At 37.2% G+C, this 20,979-nt stretch overlaps 1 long non-coding RNA gene across 1 annotated transcript in view; it reads left to right on the forward strand.

Annotated features, from left to right (window-relative positions):
* Positions 1-2,879: 2,879 nt before the first annotated feature.
* LOC114026117 overlaps positions 2,880-20,979 on the forward strand; it is a 21,182-nt gene continuing 3,082 nt past the window's right edge. Inside the window, exons 1-2 of the long non-coding RNA XR_003567088.1 lie at positions 2,880-2,955; positions 10,957-11,024. This is a non-coding gene — a long non-coding RNA (uncharacterized LOC114026117). The remainder of the gene's footprint in view (positions 2,956-10,956; positions 11,025-20,979) is intronic.

Consider the following 20,979-nt stretch of genomic DNA (forward strand, 5'->3'; position numbering starts at 1 on the left):
TTATTTCTTAAAGCACAATAGTATTCCATTACATTCATATATCACAACTTGTTCAGCCATTCCCCAATTGATGGGTACCCCCTCAATTTCCAATTGAAAGACCTCACTCTTAACCAGCTTATAATCAAATAGGAGAAGACAACATATAAAAAGGGAACTGAAAGGTGGTGGTAGTGGGGAAAGTTACCCAGACCAGGGGAATGGGTAAGATGGAGAAATCTAAAGGAGCATGGCTGGGTGGAAAATAAAGTGATGGCTGGCCTGCATGTCTTCCTTAAGTGGAGGATTTAAGGATTAGCTCTCTTCTTTGCCTTCTAATCACAGAAGCCCCAGTGGCAGAGATACTGATAAGGTATGAACACCAACACTAATGTGATCTTGTAGAATGATGAGGTTCCTGGTGACATGGAGAAGTTCAAAGGGGGTATGATTAGATGGGAAATGAAGTTAGGAGGGACAACTCATTAAATTAATCATTTACACCTTGAATAAATATGCACATCAGATCTTGTTTTTAGGATAGATTTGATTAATGTAGGTTGGGGGTGAGTAGAGAATGAAGATATAGCATGAAAGGGCAGTTTTGATGGAGGCCAGCCCTAGCTAGGAGAACAGTTTTCACCACAGTTTTCAGTTAAAATGAAGATATCCTACCTATTAATGTTAAATGAAAATTCACCAAAAAGAAATTGAGGTTTCTGGCAAAGAAAGTTTCCCGCTAAGTCCAGCTCCCCACAAAACCACCACAGGAATAATGAAGAGTGCCAGATAATGTCAAGATTCATCAAAACCAAAGAAAAACACCAATGAACATTTCTATCCAGCCCAGTCCTGCACCAGGAGGCAACCAAAATCCACTCCAGGTAGGGAAACAAAGCCTGAATCCAAGGGAATCTCTGGGTTGTTTAAAAAAAAAGGAGAGAGGTGCTTAGGACAGCTCAACAGTGATTGAAGGCTAGGTGGGCATATGGGGGATGAAACTGAAGATTGCTGCAGTAGGTGGGGCCTGGACCCTGCTCTTAGTCTAGCTCTAGGTCCCTATGGAAGCTGACAGGAGCTAACTACAGACAGCTCCTGAGCCAATGAATAGAGTAAGGAGGATGGGAACAGTATTCAACCAGCTCACCCAGAGTTATAACAGAGTAGCAGCATATGCACTGCAGAAGATGAAGGAACCAGGCCCAGCCACCCAATACAAGAATGTAAAAGAAGCTACAACTTGACCCCTGCCCAAAGTTCCAATCCAGTAACTGAGAATGACAGAACTAAACAGAAGAAAACTCCAAATACAATAAAGAAATGTTATGGATTAAAACAATTAAAGGATGAAACCTAAGAAGAAAATAACTCAGTTATGGTTACAAATAGAGCACTAGAAAAATACTGGGTCACAAGGATTCTTGGGAGTAGATGAAAGAAATGAAGGAAGAGGTGAAAAAAAGAGGAAAGAATGAACACCTGGAAGGAGAAACTTTACCCAAGAAGTGGATACCGTGGAAAAAAGAAGGGAACAAATAGGATGCATTAATTCAATGAAAAATAATATGGAAAGAGGAGTGATTTTGGAGTCAAAGGACCTAGGTTCAAATCCTGCCCCTATCATTCTGTGTAACTTTGGGCAGTCAACCTCTCTGGTTTCTTCATCTGCAAAAGGTAGGAGGGTGGCCTAAATGACTTTTAAGGTCCCTTCTGGCTTAAAATCAATGATCCTATGACATAACAAGGAAATGGAACAAAGGAAAAAGATTGAAAAATTAGAAGAACATGTGAGGTATCAGTATCAACCATAACTGACCTAAATATAGGTCATGCAAAATGCATAAAGTGTCTGAGAGTCAATCTACCAAGGCACATTCAAGATTTTATGAATGTATCTGCAAAATATTCTTTACAGAAATAAGGGAAGAATTAAATTATTGGGAAAATATTAATTTATAATGTAAATAAATAATGTAAAAAAATCATGTAAATATAATTTAAATGGTGCTACTACCTAAATTAATTTATAGATTTATTTCCATGCTAATGAAAGTACCAAGAGTTTACTTTGCAGAACTAGATAATAAAATTCATCTGGAGGAACAAAAGACCAAGAATCTCAAGGGAAATAATGAAAAAAATTAGGAATGAAAAGGACCTAGCAATCATTAAAACTATTTGGTAATATTTAAAAAATAGAAAAGTTGCCCAGAGGAACTTATTGTATTAATAGGAAACAGAAGCAACTGAATATAGTCGATAAACCCAAGGATACCAAGTGCTAGGGTAAGGATTCTTTATTCAACAGAAATTGCTGTGATACAAAAATTAGGTTTAGACCAATATCTCACAACATATACCACAATAAACTCCAAATGGATACATAACCTAGATCAGTGCTTCTTGGCTGAGACCCCATATGGAGTTGTGCAACTGAACGTGGGGGTTGTGAAAAATTTAGCAACAGTAAAAGGTTTCAGAACATGCAATGACCAAAAATTAATTCAAAATCAAATACGTAATGAATCCGAGGTGCTTCTGGCCATGCTTGCCCATGTTGCATCACACGACTTCACTGCAGCCTTGGTTCTGAACACACAACATGCAGACTTTGCACTGCACATGCCATCACACCAAACAACAGCAACAAATGCTGTCAGAAGCACCTTGGTTCAGATGCAAGACTATTTATTGTATGTTATGAATTGCAATATTTTTACTGTACATACAAAGTTTTCTGCTCTTACAGAAACATAATAGTTTAATTATGGAAAATGAAGACTTTTAGTATTTTCCTACCTTTATTCCTCAGCATGTAAGTATCAAGTTAGTATATCTTTGGATTGTATTATGTTAGAATGTTTGATTTTAAAAATTGCCATTACTTTCTTCTTTTACAGAAACATAAGTGTTTAATTGCAGCAAGTAAAGACAAAAGCCCTTTAATAATATTTCTCTACCATCACCACTGTATGTGTAAGTAAGTGTGAACATCAATTTTTAGAATTAAGCATAAACAAATGTAATTTCATAAACTAAAACTAGTATTTATTTGAGAAATCATCAGCAATATTTATTTATATTTTAAGACAAAAATATTTTTTAGTTATGGATAAGTGGCTAAATTTAGGCAGAGGAGGTAAAAGTACTGATGACAATGTGGCTGAGTTTTTGCTACCAGGTTGTAGTAACCTAAATAGACAAGAAAAAGAAAATATGTCAAATCATTTTTGCAATATAAATTTACTTCTAATAATGATGGTGGTATGGAAAAAGCTTAATTTGTAATGTTTCAGCTGCAGAGAGCATGGAACCAGCCAAACTAAAATGACATTTTAATACCAAGCATGCAACGTACTACAATAAATCAAAGGAATATTTTGAACAACTTTTAAAATCTTCAAATAAAGAAAAACAATGTTTTGAGAAATTTGTTACTGTCAACAAAAAGTATTCACTCGTATTTTACAATTTAGTTGCAAAAACTAAAAAGCTCTGTGTGATAAGAGGAGATCTCATGTTACTTGCTGCTATCAAAATGTCAGAAATAATTCATGGGAAAAAGTATGGGGATGAAATTCATAAAATTCCTTTATTGAATGATACTGTTTCCAAAAGAATTTCTGAAATTAGTAATGACCAATTCCAGCAGCTTATTACCAGGCTTAAGGGCAGCCCAAAGTTTACAATTCAGTTAGATGAAACTACTGATATTTCTAACATGGTTCAGTTATTACTTTATGTAAGATATGTTTATGAAGGAAGAATACACAAGGAATTATTGTTTTGTCACCCTTTGGAGAGGCACCCAAGAGGGGAAGATACATATGTTGAAGTCAATTAATTTTTCACAAATGAATGTTTACAGTGGAAAAATTACACTGGCGTTTCAACAGATGGTGCTGGAATAATGATGGGCAAGAATGTTGGATTTGTAGCAAAAGTTAAAGTTGGTGGCAATGAACGTATCACTTTTACTCACTGCATGATCCATTGGGAGGCACTCATAGCCTAAAAAATATTACCAGAGTTAGATGTTGTACTTGATGATATTATCAAAATCACTGACTTCATTAAAAGCCATGCCCTTAACAGTTGTTTGTTTTCCAACCTTTGGATTCCAATTACAAAAGCTTATTATTACATGCAGAGGTAAGATGGCTTTCAAGAGAGTGAAGTTTAAACAGATTATTGAATTTGAAAGATGAAATTGTTATATTTTTGCCTGAGCAGAAATCCAACCTTTAATTTTTTTTCATAATGACTTATGGCTTTCAAAATGGTTATTTGTCAAATATTTTTTTTAAAACTCAATGACTTGTCACTTCAAGGAAAAAATTATAAAAGATAAAATTGAATGTTTTACCAAAAAAGTTATATTCTGGAAGAATAGGGTGAAAAATGGTTCTTTAGAAATGTTTATAGCTACAGATGATTTTATAATTGAAAATAACCTTCCCAAAGATTTAATTGTAGGAATTATTATTGATCATCTGAAGTGCCTGGAGGCACCATTTCAGAAATACTTCCCTTCAAATATTGATTCTAAAAAACTAAAATTGGGTACATAAACCATATTCAATTGAAATAAAAAAGTCAGTAATATGCTGTTTAAGTAAATTTGCTGAGTTATTAAGTGACATAGGCTTAAAGTTTGAGTTTCCTAAAAAATCATTAAATGAATTTGGGCTTGGAATTAGGACAGAATTTCCAACAATTTCTGAAATGGCTCTAAACATACTTCTGCCATTTTGTACTACATATTTATGTGAAGCAGCATTCTCAGCATTGATGATTATAAAATTAAAATATCGATTAATTCTGAAAAATGTTGAAGACACTTTAAGTCCTGCAGTATCAAATATTCTAATATTTAATTCTTTATGTAAAAACAAGCACATCCATCTCATTAGTATGCAAATTTGCTTTTGTCTTTAATAAATGGTAAAATTATATGTATTCCAAGGAATTATTTTAAAATAAATTTTTTTTTTTAGTGAGGCAATTGGGGTTAAGTGATAAAATAAATTTATTTATGATTTATTATCAGTAAACGTTTGATTTGTATACCTATTTTATACACCTATATATCCAAGGTTGTGTAAAAATTTCTCAAGCAAAAAGGGGTTGCAAGTGGAAAAGATGTAAGAAGCCCTGACCTAGATATAAAAAGTCATACCATAGACATATTAGAGGAAAAGAGAAGGAAATACCTTTTGCAGCTATGATGAGGAGAATAATTGTTAATCAAATAAGGAATAGAGGTTATCATAGATGATAAAATGTACAATTTCAGTTGAATAAAACTTGAAAAATTTTAGCATAATCAAAGTCAATGAAGTTAGAATTAGAAGAGAAGGGGCAGCTAGGTGATGCAGTGGATAGAGCACTGGCTCTGGAGTCAGGAGGACCTGAGTTCAAATCCGGCCTCAGACACTTGACATTTACTAGCTGTGCGACCCTGGGCAAGTCACAACCCCATTGCCTAGCCCCCACCCCCCGAAAAAAAAAAGAATTAGAAGAGAAGCAGTTAATTGAGAAAAATATTTGCAGCAAGTTTATCTGATAGATGTTTGATAACTGATACATAGGAAATTGAGATGACTATATAAGAATAGATAAGTAGGCAAAGGATATGTATCTATTGGCAATTTTTAAATTAAGAAATACAAGCTACTAGCAGTTACAATAAAAGAATGCTTTTAATCACTATTTAATAATGTATGTAACTTTATATGCAAATTAAACACAACTCTGTGGGTCCACCCCATCAGGTTGGCAAAGATAATAAAAGATGAAAATGTCAATTATTAGAGGGGTTATATGAGGATAGGCATGCTAATGTACTATTGATGGAGCTGCCAAAAAGTCAAAGTATTCTGGAAAATAATTTTGAAATACATTTCCAAAGTCATTAAATTGTACATATCCTTTGACCCAGTGATATCACTCCTACGCGTATAACCCAAAGAGATCAAAGATGAAGGGAACAGATCAATATGCTCCCAATTTTGATATCATCATTTTTTTGTTGTAATGATGAGTTGCAAACAAAATGGGTGCTTATCATTTGGGGAATGACTGAATAAATTAGCATGTTAAAAATAGTATAATCAAATTGTTCTTCCATGGAAAATGATAAATGTGAAGAATTCAAAGAAAACTGGGAATGTTTTTATGAATATATAAATATATATTATGATACATAATCATAGGAGCAGAACCAGGAAAACAATTTGCATAATGACCACAATATGGGATTGTATTGAAAAAAGAAAAAAGTTTTAAAGGCTTCAGAACTCTAACCAACACAGTGGTAGATAATGACTTTAAAGGAAAGTGTTTTTAAGCATATTTTAACATTAGTCATGATGTAAAAAAGAAGTAGAACCAATGAGAGGAACCACAAAAAAGAAGAATCAAAACAAAACAACTAAAGAAAAGGAAAGTAATTAGTATGCTTCCATCTGCATTCAAATTCCATAGTTCTTTCTCTGGATGTGGATAGCTTTTAACATCATGAGTCTTTTGGAGTTGTCTTAGATCTTTGTCTTGCTAATTCTATCAAAGTCAGTCATCACACAGTGTGGCTGTTACTCTGTATAATGTTCTCCTGGTTCTGTTCATTTCCCTCAGCGTCAGTTCATATAAGTCCTTCCAGGTTTTTCTGAAGTCCACCTGCTCATCATTTCTTATGGAACAATAGTATTCCACTACATTCATATACCACAGCTTGTTCAGCCATTCCCAATTGATGGGCATCCCCTCAATTTCCAATTCTTGGCCACCACAAAAAGAGCTGCTATAAATATTTTTATTCATGCGGATCCTTTTCCCATTTTTATGATCTCTTTGGGATACAGACCTAGAAGTGGTATTGTTCACAATTTTATAGCCCTTTTGGCATAGTTCCAAATTGCTCTCCAGAACGGTTGGATCAGTTCACAACCCCACCAACAACGCATTAGTGTTCCAATTTTCCCTCATCTTCAACATTTATCATTTTCCTGTTTTGTCATGCTAGCCAATCTGATAGGTGTGATGTGGTACCTCAGAATCATTTTGATTTGCATTTCTCTAATCAATAGTGATTGAGAACATTTTTTCATATGACTATAGATATCTTTAATTTCTTCATCTGAAAACTGCCTGTTCATATCCTTTGACCATTTATCAATTGGGGAATGATTTGTATTCTTATACATTTGACTCAGTTCTCTATATATTTTAGAAATGAGGCCTTTATCAGAGACACTGGTTATAAAAATTGTTTCCCAGCTTTCTGCTTTCCTTCTGATCTTGGTTGCATTGGCTTTGTCTATGTAAAAGCTTTTCAATTTAATGTAATCAAGGTCATCCATTTTGCATTTCATAATGTTCTCTATCTCTTGTTTGGCCATAAATTCTTCCCTTCTCCATAGATCTAGTAGGTAAACTATTCCTTGCTCTCCTAGTTTGCTTATAGTATCCTTCTTTATATCTCAGTCTTGTACCCATTTTGATTTTATTTTGGTATTAAAAGAAAGTTTGGAATTGAATTGAAGCATGTCTTTAGCCTTTGTCAGAGGAGTGATGAACTAGGTGTAGGATGAGACATATGTTCTCAATATGTTGATGTGTTTTGTTGACTATACTGATTTATAACAAGGGAGGCCTTTTTTGTGAATGTGGGGTATGTCAGTAGGTAATCATGAAGAAACAAAGAAAGGAAGGAAGGAAGGAAGAGAAAGCAAGAGAGGAAGGAAGAAAAAATTACACAGAAGGAAAAAGGTTCATAAATGGATACAAGCATGGGGGAAATTTTGTTATGACCTTGTTAAATTTTGTATGCACTTTTTAAAAGACAAAGCAAATGTAACAGAAGTTCATGATCATCTTTTTGGTTCTTTGTATATTGAAAGTTTCATATTTATAATTATGTTCATAATAAAAAAAAGAAAAGGTAAAAAACCTAAACAAACCACATTCACATAAAACAAAAGAAACACAAATTAATTCAGTCCAGGGCTTGAAAGAAGTCACATCCACTCTCAAATATATCAGGTTAAGTATAAGTATAAATGAATGAAAAAAATGTACAGCAGTGGGGCCCAACACCATGAGGTTCCTGAGGTGCACTGTCAGCAGTTTCATCAACACTCTGAGCTCCAGTCAAAGGTGGGCAGATTGCAGAAACTTTTTGCAAAGCTGATTAAGACAAACAAACAACTCTTCTCATTTTGTGAAATTGGAAGCATATCTTCAAGGTTTTACCAATATATTTGGCTCTTCTCCGCCCTCCTCCTCCCTCAGTCAAATCCCCCTCCCCAAAACATCAAATTAAATGGCTGCCATTGCCTCCTCATCAGAGTGATCCAAATCAGCTTTAAGTCACTGAGATTACACATATGATGTTAGAGGTAGGAGAGAACTCATATTTAATTTAGTCCAAACCCCTACTTTTACGGATCAAGAAACTGAGGCCTGGAGAGGTTAACTGATTTGCTCAGGAGAATGTCAGTCATGGTTTTTTGATCCTCATGGCTAATGCTTTTTCCACATGCCACTTCTCAAAGTCCACAGGCCTCATCCAAACAGATGGAGGTAAAAAGCTGAGCTAAGATGAAATTTTTGTGTGGATATCTTAGACAAAATTTAAGAATTGATCCCCTCTGCAGGCTACTCTTCATTGGGGAAACTTTGAGTCTTTGACACAGATGGCTAGACTTAAAAAAAAAAAACCTACAGCAGTACATGGAAGGAGGAATTCTCTGGCATTAAATTTTTTTTTTAAATAATAAACTCCCTGTATGTTTATCCTAAGTAGTTACCTACCCCTAGTTCAGACTCTTAGAGCTTTAGAGTCCCATATGTCTTGGGAATATCACATAAAGATTAAAGGTTGACTCAGAACCTACATAATATGGAATGTTTAGCTTTAAGGAACCAAGAAAAATCCTTTTCAAAATAAACATGTCTATGGCTTTTTTTAAAAAACAATCTCTAGTTCTTAGAATAGTGTCTGGAACAAAGTAAGCATTTAATAAATGCTTCTTGACTCCATTTATAAACACATAAAAAGAAGCCAAATTTTTACGTTCCTTTCCTTTCTTATCACTGGAACCATGAAAGAACTAGATCTACCAAGATTTGCTTCCAGTGCTAATTTCTGGCAGAATTCAGCAAGAAGAAATTTGTCTTCTTGCTAATCAGTTCGGACTCTCACTAGTAAATGTTACCATGGAAATGGATACAGGTAATTGAGGTTTAGAGTAATAAGAATGTGCAGAGTAGTCAAGGAAACAGAAGACAGAGCACCTTGCCTTCCAGTCCTCTCAGATCCCTAAAGAGTTTTAATAGTGAGATTATATAGGTAACAAAGTCATTCAACGTCATTATCATGAGCATTTATTAAACTCTTGATTATACATGTTAGAAACAATATAAAGTGAGCAGAGCCAATTTCTGCTCTTTAGGAGCTTATAATCTAATAGATGCCTGCCAAGACACTACCAGAAAATATAATCCACAAGGAAGTACTTAAGTCATTTTATGATTTCTTTTCCCTCTTGGCCAGCCACTTTAAATATTATGGATATATTTTATCTTTATATAATCTTCATTTCCCAGGATATCTCTTTCTTCTTCCTAACCTAGAAAGCCATATATTATAACAAAGAAAAGAGGAGAAAAAAGCAGTTCAGCTAAACCAATCCAAGCATCAATTGAGTCTGACAGTATATGGAATAATCAGGGTTAAGTGACTTGTCCAGGGTCAGATAGCTAGTAAGTGTCATGTGTCTGAGACTGAATTTGAACTCACATCCTCCTGACTCCAAGGCCGGAGCTCTATCCACTGCACCATCTAGCTGCCCCTTATCTCTTTTCCTGGGACAATCATTACCATAATAATTATGTAGCATACAGTTTTATTTTTTTGTTTTTTCCATTCTACTACAAGTCAACAAACATTTATTAAATACTTACTATGTGCCCAGTGCTGTGCTAAGTGTTGGGAATACAAAGATAGGCAAAATGAGTCCCTGTTATTAAGGAGCTCCTAGTTTGATGGGAAAGACATCATCAAACAAATATGTATGAAGGATCCACATCCACATACATATACATATATGACAGATTGGAGATCATCTCAGAAAAAAGGCAGAGAAATATTAAGAAGATAGAATCAACAAGACTCAGTAAATGAGTTGATATGGGGGGAATGAGAGGGAGAGAGCAGTCAAGGATGACATATAAATGGCAAACCTAGATAAATGGGAAGATGGTGGTACCCTTGACAGGAATAGGAATGTTAAAAAGAAAAAAAAAGCATTTGGAGGTGGGAGGAGGGAAGAGAATGAGTTCAATTTTGGACATATTGGATTTAAAATGTCTTAAGGGATTTCTAATCTATGATGTCTAATAGGCAGTTAGAAACATGAGAGCAGAAGCCAGAAGAGAGGTTAGGGTTGAACAAAATAGATCAGAGAACCATCTGTGTAAAGATTGTAATTGAATCAATGGGAGCTAATGAGATCACCAAATGAAACAGTACAGAGGGAGAAGACGGCCCAGGACAGAGACTTGGGGGATACCCATGGTTATGAGGCATGACCCAGAAGAAGATCCAGTAAAGTAGGAATAAGCAATGGTCAGACATGAAGAAGTGGAATGAGGAGAGAACATCAAAGAAAAGAGGGTGATCTATTGTGTCAAAGGCAGCAGAGAGGTCACAAAGGATGAGCTCTGAGAAAAGGCTCTTAGATTTGGCAATTAACTGAGTAACTTTGGAGTGAGCAAGCTATGGTTTTTATGGCTATATAATTAAATATCTTATAATTACATATATTTTATATTATATGCTAAATATATGTGATTAAACACAATGTATAAGGTAAATATTTACTTAAGTGCACACAAAGGAACTAAGTTCAGGAATGACTAGAGAAGATGAGTAGAATGTTGTGGGAAGCATTAACATTCCTTCAATTTATTTAGGGCTGATTTCCAGGAGGAGCTTACAGCAAGAACTTTTTGAATGACAGGATGCAGTTTGCCAAATTAAGGTAAGAGGGAATGCCAAATGTAAGATACAGCTTTTAAGAAGGTTCAGGGGTGGGAGTCAAACAAATGAATGAAGGAGTAATTAAGTTAATTTGGGAGAGTAGAGCAGGTGGATGGTATAATAGGAAGAGTGGCATGCTGGTAAATGTTTAATGACTGACTCTCCAGAAAAATGAATACTAATACACTTTTAAATTTCACCTGTTATTAGCATTTTATCCATCACTTTTTTAAATCTAGAAGAGGGTAAGCAGGTTTTATTCCAGAAGAAAGGAAACCCAAATAAGACCCAAACATACATAGCACTACCAAAATAGGATTGAGGGGAAGGGGAAAAGGATAGACATTCACTAAATACCTACTATGTGCCAGGCACTCCACTAAGCACTTTATAGACATTATCTCATTTGATCCTCACAACAACTCTGTAAGGTAGGTGCTATTTTGACCCCCATTTTATAATTGAGAAAACTGAAGCAGACAGAAGTTGTGACTTGCCAAGGGTCATATAGCTAGTGTCTACAGATAGATTTGAATTCAGTTCTTCCTGACCATAAGTCCAGCCTTCTATCTACTGAGCTACCTAGCTGCCTCAGTGTTCATTGGAATTAGCCTTTCTCATCCCAGATGAGGTCTCCAAGTGTAACAATAAACTTGCTAATTGAGGAGATAAGGGACATTATCTTCAACCATCTTCAAGCTCTGGGCCAGGCTTGCCAGGACTAAACCCAATCTGAACACGTGCCCAGATCTGGAGCCCCTTGATGGTAGTGACAACCACAGCCCCCTAGACCAGTGCCTGTTTGTTATTATAAAAGGATCACAGTCTATCTGGAAAGGATGGCATCTAGTCCATCCACCCATTTTATGGATATTAGATTTTATAGATATAGATTATAAAGATAAAGAAACTGAGGTCCAGAGAGGTGTATGAAAACAATTTTGATAACCCTACTCAATTTAATCAGTTTTAACTCAATTCATTGTGATTTAATGGGTATTAGTGATTGTATTGGTGAGTTAAGTAGAATAAAGTATGATTTAATTAATGCTGTAAGAATGAGTCATATGGGTTACAATTAACCCATCATGTGTTGATGATAATATTACTTCTATTTGATTAATAGGGTGGGTTTATACTGTATTAATTAGGCCTGCTATAAGGATTTATATTGACTTCTGTTAAAAATTTTGCTGTGCTACCCCTTCTCCCTACTCCTATGAGAGAACTGTGCTTGAAAAAACACAGCTTCCTTGTGCTTCCTTGATACCTTGCCATAATGTTTTGGATAGCCTGTGGAAAGCCCCAGAATACTGCTGACAAAGTAGTAGTGATTGACGGACATCTCCCTTTAACCAATCATAAGAGTTTTCCCTGCTTCCGAAGATGACCAGTCACGAACTGTAACACTTTATTAGTGATCTCCCAAGATCCATGAAAGCAGCTGGATAATGAGCAGAGGGATCCTTGACTGTGAGGAAGGTCTTGGATCCAATTGCTTAGGGACTACCAGTCTCCCTAACAAATCAATCATGCTCAGAGCTCTACCTCAGTTTTTTTTTTCTTCCAGATTGGATTTTTGCAGCCCACAGGTGAAATGAGTTGTATAAGGCCATAAATGTAGCAACCTGAAGAGTCAAGATTTGAACTCAGATCCTATGACTTCCCACTGAATACTTCAAATTCAGTGCTCTGGATAAAGAAGTTTTTGATTTGATCAACAGTTTCATGAGAACGAATTGGACGGTTTGCAAAGTCAGGGGAGATATGGTCAAATTGATAGAAGACAATTTAAATGATATTATAAAGAATTTATTAGAAGAGAGGAGTCCAAAGAGTAGAGGGCTATAATATTCCTGTTGAACATGGGTTCTTTAAATGAAGTCCATGGAGGTGTCTATGGATAGATTTCAGGGGGTCAGTGAATCTGGATGGGAAAAAATTTTATCTTTCTTTTCACTAACCTCTAACTGAAATTTAACATTTCCTTGAATTACTTAAATATATTACTCTGAGAAGGGGTCCATAGACTTCATGAGACTGCCAAAGGGATCCATGACACAAAAAAGGTTAAGAACTCCTGCTCCCAAGAAATGACCAGGGCATGAAGTGAAATTGTGGCTTTATGGAATGTAAAAGGGAAGGGTAGACCCAGAAGATATCATGAAGGAAAAAATGGCTTGGACAATACCATCACCAGATCTAGAATTGGAAAGGTATTGGGAGACTGAGTCCACCAACCTCATCTGAGGTTCTGAGATATGAAAGCACTTCCCATGGTCATACAGGTTTCATTTGGGTTTCAAATCCAGGTCCACTGATTCCAAGTATAGGATTCAAGTTGGTATGGGAAGGGCAACAATAAGTCATAAATCACTACAAAGTTTTGTATTGTTTGTAATATAATTTCAGTATGATGGGGAAACAAGACACAGAGGAAAGCTGTAGAGAATGAGTGGTTACAGGAATCAGTGGTATGTAGTTTACTTCTTCTAATGTTCCACCTCCATATTCCACTTCAACACTTCAACTCAATGTGGATTTCTCTGGTGTGGATACTCCCTCTGTTAATGCAGATTGTGACCCCTCTATGACTTAGAAGAGTTATTATGGACCAAAAAAAATCACCCCCTTATGGCCATTAGGCAGTGAGCTTCTCTGGACATAGCAAAGCTGAGGCAGCCATTGCTGGGCCATACTTGAAGTTCCTCCAACTTGGTAGATCCTCCCAGAGTTTATGCTCTGTTGTCATAGGCCTTGAGAAATGTATAGGACAATGTACATACCATGATGAAGCAACTGTGTAGGATTGCTCTGCCCATTAAGGGAGGTGGGGCTGGAGTGTGAGGGTGTGGTTTTATTGTAACATTTTAGAAGGAATCCAGTCATCTCCTATTTATCCATGGTAACAAAGAACAGAATTATCATAGCTATTTACAATTTACATAAACCTCCAAATGATCATTCAGATCATAAGGGTGCCTTCCATCTACAACATATTTATCCTTCTCTTTCCTCTCTTCTCGTCTCTCCTCTCCTTCCTTTCTTCCTTCCTTCCTTCCTTCCTTTTTCTTTCTTTCTCTTTCTTTCTTTCTCTTTCTTTCTTTCTTTCTCTCTTTCTTTCTTTCTTTCTTTCTTTCTTTTTCTTTCTTTCTTTCTTTCTTTCTTTCTTTCTTTCTTTCTTTCTTTCTTTCTTTCTTTCTTTCTTTCTTTCTTTCTTTCTTTTTCTTTCTTTCCTTCCTTCCTTCTTTCCTTCCTTCCTTCCTTCCTTCCTTCCTTCCCTCTCTCTCTCTCTCTCACTTTTATTTCCTCCCCCAGGGTGGGGCAAGGATAAAAAGGAAGTACTTTTGCTAGATATATACAGTCAAGCCAAACAAATGTCCACATTAACCATGTCCAAAAAAGTAAGCCTTATTTTGCATCTTGAGTCAATCACTGCTCTATCAGGTGTTGAGTCACATGCAATATTGCTGGCCCCCTGGTAGCGTGGTTGTGGTTGGTCATTTTATTTATCAGAGTTCTTAAGTCTTTCAGCATTGTTTATCTTTACAATGTTTCTCTCTTTTGATTTTACCACTAAAACCATCAAAGAAGGTTTCCCTCTGTTCCTATTAATAACTTTATATATAAGTTTTGATATGGTCCCAGATAGTTCCATCGTATTTGACACCATAGGTATGACCATCCGTATTCTCTTTGTTGGTTAACCTCTGGCAAATCAGAGAACATTCCAGTCCCATATTCTTCTCTCCCTCAATTACTTCACTCAAATATCCTAAAGTGTATGTGTGGAAGTGGGGTAACACCTTATTGGCACCAGAGCTTTGGCTTGCTCTGTTTCTGACCTAAGCTCAGTTACCCCTCCTTAGGCAATCTGGTGCCCCCCTGCCCATCCTTCCATCCAAGGAGCTCACCACATTGATGAAGAACTTAATGATCAGCTTAGCCCACAAAAGATCAGAACTTCTGAGTTCAAAAGATGCACCAGCCTTAGCCTCTCTGGTAGCTTAGATTACAAGCCTGCGTTTATCTTGTATGTACTGATTTGTGTATATGTTGTTTCCCTCATTAGAATATAAGCTCCTTGTGGGCAGGGACTATTCTCTGTATCTCCAGAATTTAGCATAGTGCTTGGAACTTGAAAATAGGACTGAGGACTTTGATGACAAACTACTCTATAGATAGTCAATGCCTCTCAGCAATTTTATCTTAGCAAGCTGCATAGAGCACCAAGAGTTTAAGTGAGTTGCCCCAGGTCACACAGTCAGTATGTGTCAGAAGTTGGACTTGAACCTAGGTCTTCTTGGCTTTGAGGACAGTTCTGTCTATAACTAAGTTGGCAGCTAGGCAGTGAGCAGTGGATAGAGTGCAGGGCTTGGAGTCAGGAAGACCTGAGTTTAAATGCAGCTTCAGATACTTACTAGCTGTGTGACCCTGGGCAAGTCACTTCACCTGTTTGCCTCAGTTTCCTTATATGTAAAATACACTGAAGAAGGAAATGGCAAACTGCTCTAGTATCATTGCCAAGAAAACTCCAAAAGGAGTTATGAAAAGTTGGATATAACTGAAATGACTGAACAACAACATATATAAGGGACTGGGAAGAAACAATCTGCACATAGATAAGTATAGATAAGTAAGATATGTAGATATGTAGATAAGTAAGTATAAAATATGTACAAGGTAAATACAAAATAATTTCTGAGTCAAAGGAAGGAAAATCTAACAACAGGAGATCAGGAAAGGTCTCTCATAAGAGGTAGCTCTAGGGCTGAACCTCCAGGTCAAAAGACCAAAGATGTAGAAAAGTCATGAGGCGAAAGAGCTCTACTCACAATAATCCTGTGAAGCAGCTAACTCCTTTTTTTTAGGCAATTGGTGTTAAGTGACTTGCCCTGGGTCACACAGCTAGTAAGTGTTAAGTGTTTGGTCTGGAGTCAAATTCGAACTCAGGTCCTCCTGACTTCAGGGCTGGTGCTCTATCCACTGCACTGTTTAGCTGCCCCCAGGTAACTCCTTTTAATAGATATAGACTTCTCCCTACCTCCCCAACAGTAGAGTGTAAGCTTCCTGAAGGCAGAAATTATATTGTATTGTTCTGACCTGTGTTTCCCCAGAGCCTAGTAGTGCCAGGCTAATAGTGGATCCTTAATAAATTTTTGTTGGATTGAGGCTCTGAGCAGTTCTGTAACTTCACCAAAGTCATTCAATCAGGAAGTATTGGGGTTTTGTCCAATTGGAGTCATGTCTGATTCTTCATGACCCTATTTAGGGTTTTCTTGGCAAAAGATATTGGAGTGGTTTGCCATTTCCTTCTTCAGCTCATTTTATACATGAGAAAACTGAGGCAAACATGGTGAAGTGACTTGCTCAGGGTCATACAGCTAGTAAGTGTCTGAGGCTGGATTTGAACTCAGGCCTTCTTGACTCCAGGCCCAGAGCTCTATCCACTATACCACCTGGATGCCCCTGATTCAAATCCAGATTTTTTGAGTCCCAATGGAGAGCTTTTTCCACTTCCTTGAAACAAAAGTATAACATCAGCAAAAAAGTATCATCTCATTTTCACAAAGTTGGCACAACATCAAAATCAGTCAAACTCAAGTCATGTCAAAATCAAAATGTCTTTCTACAGGATATAGAGGCAGACACAGATTGTTTATGTTTCTTCATTTGCAGTGACTCTAGGAAGGTTCAAGGAGGCAGCTAGGATGAAGAGTTTGAGGTCTCAGGAACTGCAGGGTTCCCAGGGCTTGAGAGTGAGTTTAGTAATCCACCTTTGATAGAGGTAAACTTACGACTGTCTGTCTGAATGCCACGAAGTTTGGAAAGTGGGAAGGGAAAAGGGCAAAGGTATTTGAGAAAGAGGCGAAACTATAACCAGAGAAAATCAAATCACTATTCAAATGAGGAAGGCAAAGCCTGGGAACAAGATTTGGGTGGAGTGCTGTAGGTATTGATGTAGGCTGCTTACTCATAGGAAGGTTTTCATTGTGTGTGACCTGCCCCATCCACCAAACACTTTTTTTTTAAATTAACTTTTATTTTCAGTTATGAATTCTCTTTCTCTCCTCTTCCCTTGCCTTTCCCCTGCCCATTGAGAAAAAATGAAAAACAAAACTCCTTGCAAAAATGTATAGTCAAGCAAAATAAATTTCCACATTAGAGCCATATCTCTCTCTCTTTCTACACACACAGACACACACATACATACACACAAACGCACACGCACATACACATATATATGTATGCATAGATAGATAGATAAAGACTTCAATCTTTACTCTAAGTCCATCACCTCTCTATCTGGCCTCTCTATCTGGAGGTGGGCATGTTTCACCATGAGTCTTCTGGAACTGTTATTCATTCAACTGGGTTGATCAAGTGTTCTGAAGTCTTTTAAAGTAGTTTGTCTTTATAATATTGTTATTATTGTATCAATCATTTCCTGGTTCTGCTCACTTCACTTCGTATCAGGTCACACAAGCCTCCCCAAGTTTTTCCAAAACAATCTACTTCATCATTTCTTACAGCACTATAGCATTTCATTACATACATATACTATAACTTGTTTAGCCATTACCCAATTGATGGACACCCCCTCAGTTTCTAATTCTTCGCCACCAAGAAAGAGCTGCTATAAATGTTTTTATACATATGGGTCCTTTTCCTCTTTTTGTTATCTCTTTCCACCAATGACTTTTAAAGATACACACACATACACAATATTATACATAATTATCAATGTGTACATTCCTATGTATACTGCCAAGATAAGTGAACTTATCCATAGTATTCAAAACTTCTCCATTTGCTTATGGTGTAGTGGAGGTTAATGGAGCACCTGTGTTTTCTTGGTGTTAATTGTTAGGCCAAAATTAGCACAAGCAACAGAGAATTGATCCATACTTTGCTGCATCTCAGCTTCAGAGGCTGCATTGAATGCACAATCATCTGCAAACAAAAAATCATGCACCAACACTCCCTCCATTTTAGTCTCGGCTTGTAGTCTTTTCAAGTTGAAGAATTTACCATCAGTGTGGTAACCAACCTTGACACTATATTTGTCCCCAGTAAAGGCATTTGACAATATGGCTGAAAACATCATGCTTTGCCAGAGCTAGCTTAGTTTTGGGGGGGTTCTCAAGGAAAGAGTGGGAGAGAAGAGACTGACTACCAAACTGAAGGACCACAGAGCTGTTGTGCTAACCTCATTGTTGTAAGCCTGTGAAATCTGCCATGCCAGGAAACTGAATCACTTCCATTTGAATTGTATTAGGAAGATTCTGAAGATCACCTAGAGGATAAGATGCCAGACACTTAGGTCCTTTCTTGAAATAAACTGCCAAACATTCAAACTCTACTGCAGAGAATGCAACTCCAATGAGCTGGCCACGTTATTTGAATGCCAATTGTACACTTGCCAAAAAGAATATATTGTGGAGAACTCAAACTAGGCAAACATTCACATGGTGGTCAGAAAAAGTGATACAAGGACACTCTCAAGGTCTTTCTTAAGAACTTTGGAACTGATTATGTGACATGGGAGACACTGGCACAGGACCACCCAGCATGGTGTGCCCTCCTCAGAGAAGGCTGTGCTCTATAAGTAGGCCAAAATTGATATAGCTCAAAAGATACATGAGATGTGCAAATTTAGAGAATCCACCCCAAATGTTCACATGGACTATTTGTGCTCGACCTGTGATAGAGCATTCCAAGCTCGTGTTGGTCTGATCAGTCAGTTAGACACACTGTAACTTGACTCTAACATAGTGATGTCATTTTGATCCGCTTTCAGAATGGACAACAACCAATTATACATAATATATAATATGTATATTATATATAATACAATATATATGACATATAGTTTCATGAAGCATTGGCTGACCCTCTTTTCCCTAGAAAGTAAAAATACTTGCTGTCTGTTTTTTCTTCTGAAGTACTTCTTTTCTTTTGTCATTGTCATTCAATTGTTTCAGTTATGTCCAACTCTTCATGACCCCATTTGGGGTTTTCTTGACCAAGATACTGGACTGGTTTGCCATTTCCTTCTCCACCTCATTTTATATATGAGGAAACTGAGGCAAACAGGGTGAATGACTTGCCCAGGCTCACACAGCTAGCAAGTGTCTGAGGCTGTATTTGAACTTAGGTCTTCCTGACTCCAGGCTTGATGCACTACCAGATGCTCGATGCATTGAAATACTAAAGCATATTCCTGTGTGATACCATTAGAATTCATGGTCCTTTTCAATACCTTTCTTTTTTTCATGTTGCATTAGACACAGTGGTATATGGTAAAGTAAACACTGGCCTTTGAACCAGGAATGCAAGCATTCAAGCTGTTCTGCCTGTGATAACTATGAGCAGTGTAACTACAAGCAAATCACTTACCTTCCAGTGCCTCAGGCATCTCTCTAAGACTTTAAGGCACTGATGAGTTGCCAATCTGCATCTGGGAAGGGAATTCCCTACATTGATGAAATCAAAAGTTTTAACAGAAAGAAACACAAGCAGTAGGCAGAAATTATGATAGACGTTTTGTTTCAGAGTCAGGACACTCCCAAAAGATGCCATCTCTCAAGCCAAGCACGTAAAGCATCCCTTCCATTCCATCTCTATCAAGTTAGTGTTGCTAGAAAGCCAAGCCTCAGTGGGGAGCTATTATGCTTTGCCTCCTTTGGGGTACCATATTAGAGGAAAAACACTGACAAGCTGGAGCGTGTCTAGAGCAGGGTGACAAGGATGTAAAGAGATGTGAAACTAGACCAGGGAAGGATTGGTTGAAGGAATTGGAGATGTCTAAGCTGGAGAAGCAAAGACTTAAGGCAGACACATTAGCTGTCTTTGAACGTCTGTCACTTGGAAGAGGGATCACATTTGTTCCACTTGACTTCAGAGGGCAGATCCAGGCACAATGGGTTGGTGCTGCAGAAAGGCAGATTTTGGCTGAAAGTAAAGAAAACCTCACTAATTATTCTGAGTTGTTCAGAAGTAGAGTTGGCTACCTTAAGAAGTAGTGAGTTCCTCATCACTGGAGGTCTTCTGGCAGAGGGTGAATGACCACTTGTCCAGGATGTCATGGAGAGGATGCCTGCTTACATATGGGTTGGACTAGATGGTATGTGGGGTCCCTTCCAATCTGAGACCTTGACCTGAAAAAGACTTTAGATATCCTCAAGCGAAGATGGAACTGATGGTCAGAATCTTTCTTTGGTGAGGCTTCTAGGTGGTGCAGTGCATGGAGAGCCCTGAACTTAGAGCTGGGGAGACCTGAGTTCAAATTCTGTCTCAAGTACTTTCTGTGTGACCCTGGGCAAGTCACTTAAGTGCAATATGCTTCAGTTTCCCCACACGCTGAGGAATAAGGAACAACCAGAAGATACTTTGAATATATAGCATATCAGCTCCCATCTTTGAGTCCCCAGAACCACAGGTCCTGTCTACTTTTGGCACCCCAAGACTCAGAATCTCTGGTGAAGGTGAGTTCCTACTGGTCCAGACACTCTAGTGTAACTGGTTCCCAGAGGCTCAAGACCTTGCCTCTTTAAGAGGTGTATATTTTATATTTGCTTATTTGTGTAGATATTGTACACAGTAAATATAGGCTTCTCAAGAGTAAAGATTTTCTTCCTTCTTCCTTCCTTCCTTTTTCTCTCTTCTTTCTTTTCTTTTTTCCTTCTTTCCTTTCTTCTTTCCTTCCTCCCTTTTCCTTCCTTCCTTTCTCTCTCTCTCCCTCCTTTCCTCTTCCTCCCTCCTTTCCTCTTCCTCCCTCCTTTCCTTCTTTTCTCCCTTTCTCCCTTCCTTTCTCTCTCTTCCTTCCTCTCTTTCTTTCTTCCTTCCTTCCTTTCTTCCTTTTTTCTCTCTTTTTCTCTCTCTCTCTCTTTCTTTCTTTCTTTCTTTCTTTCTTTCTTTCTTTCTTTCTTTCTTTCTTTCTTTCTTTCTTTCTT

This window comes from Vombatus ursinus, unplaced genomic scaffold (genome assembly GCF_900497805.2).
Source record: "Vombatus ursinus unplaced genomic scaffold, bare-nosed wombat genome assembly UNPS02014832.1, whole genome shotgun sequence".
Classification (NCBI taxonomy): domain Eukaryota; kingdom Metazoa; phylum Chordata; class Mammalia; order Diprotodontia; family Vombatidae; genus Vombatus; species Vombatus ursinus.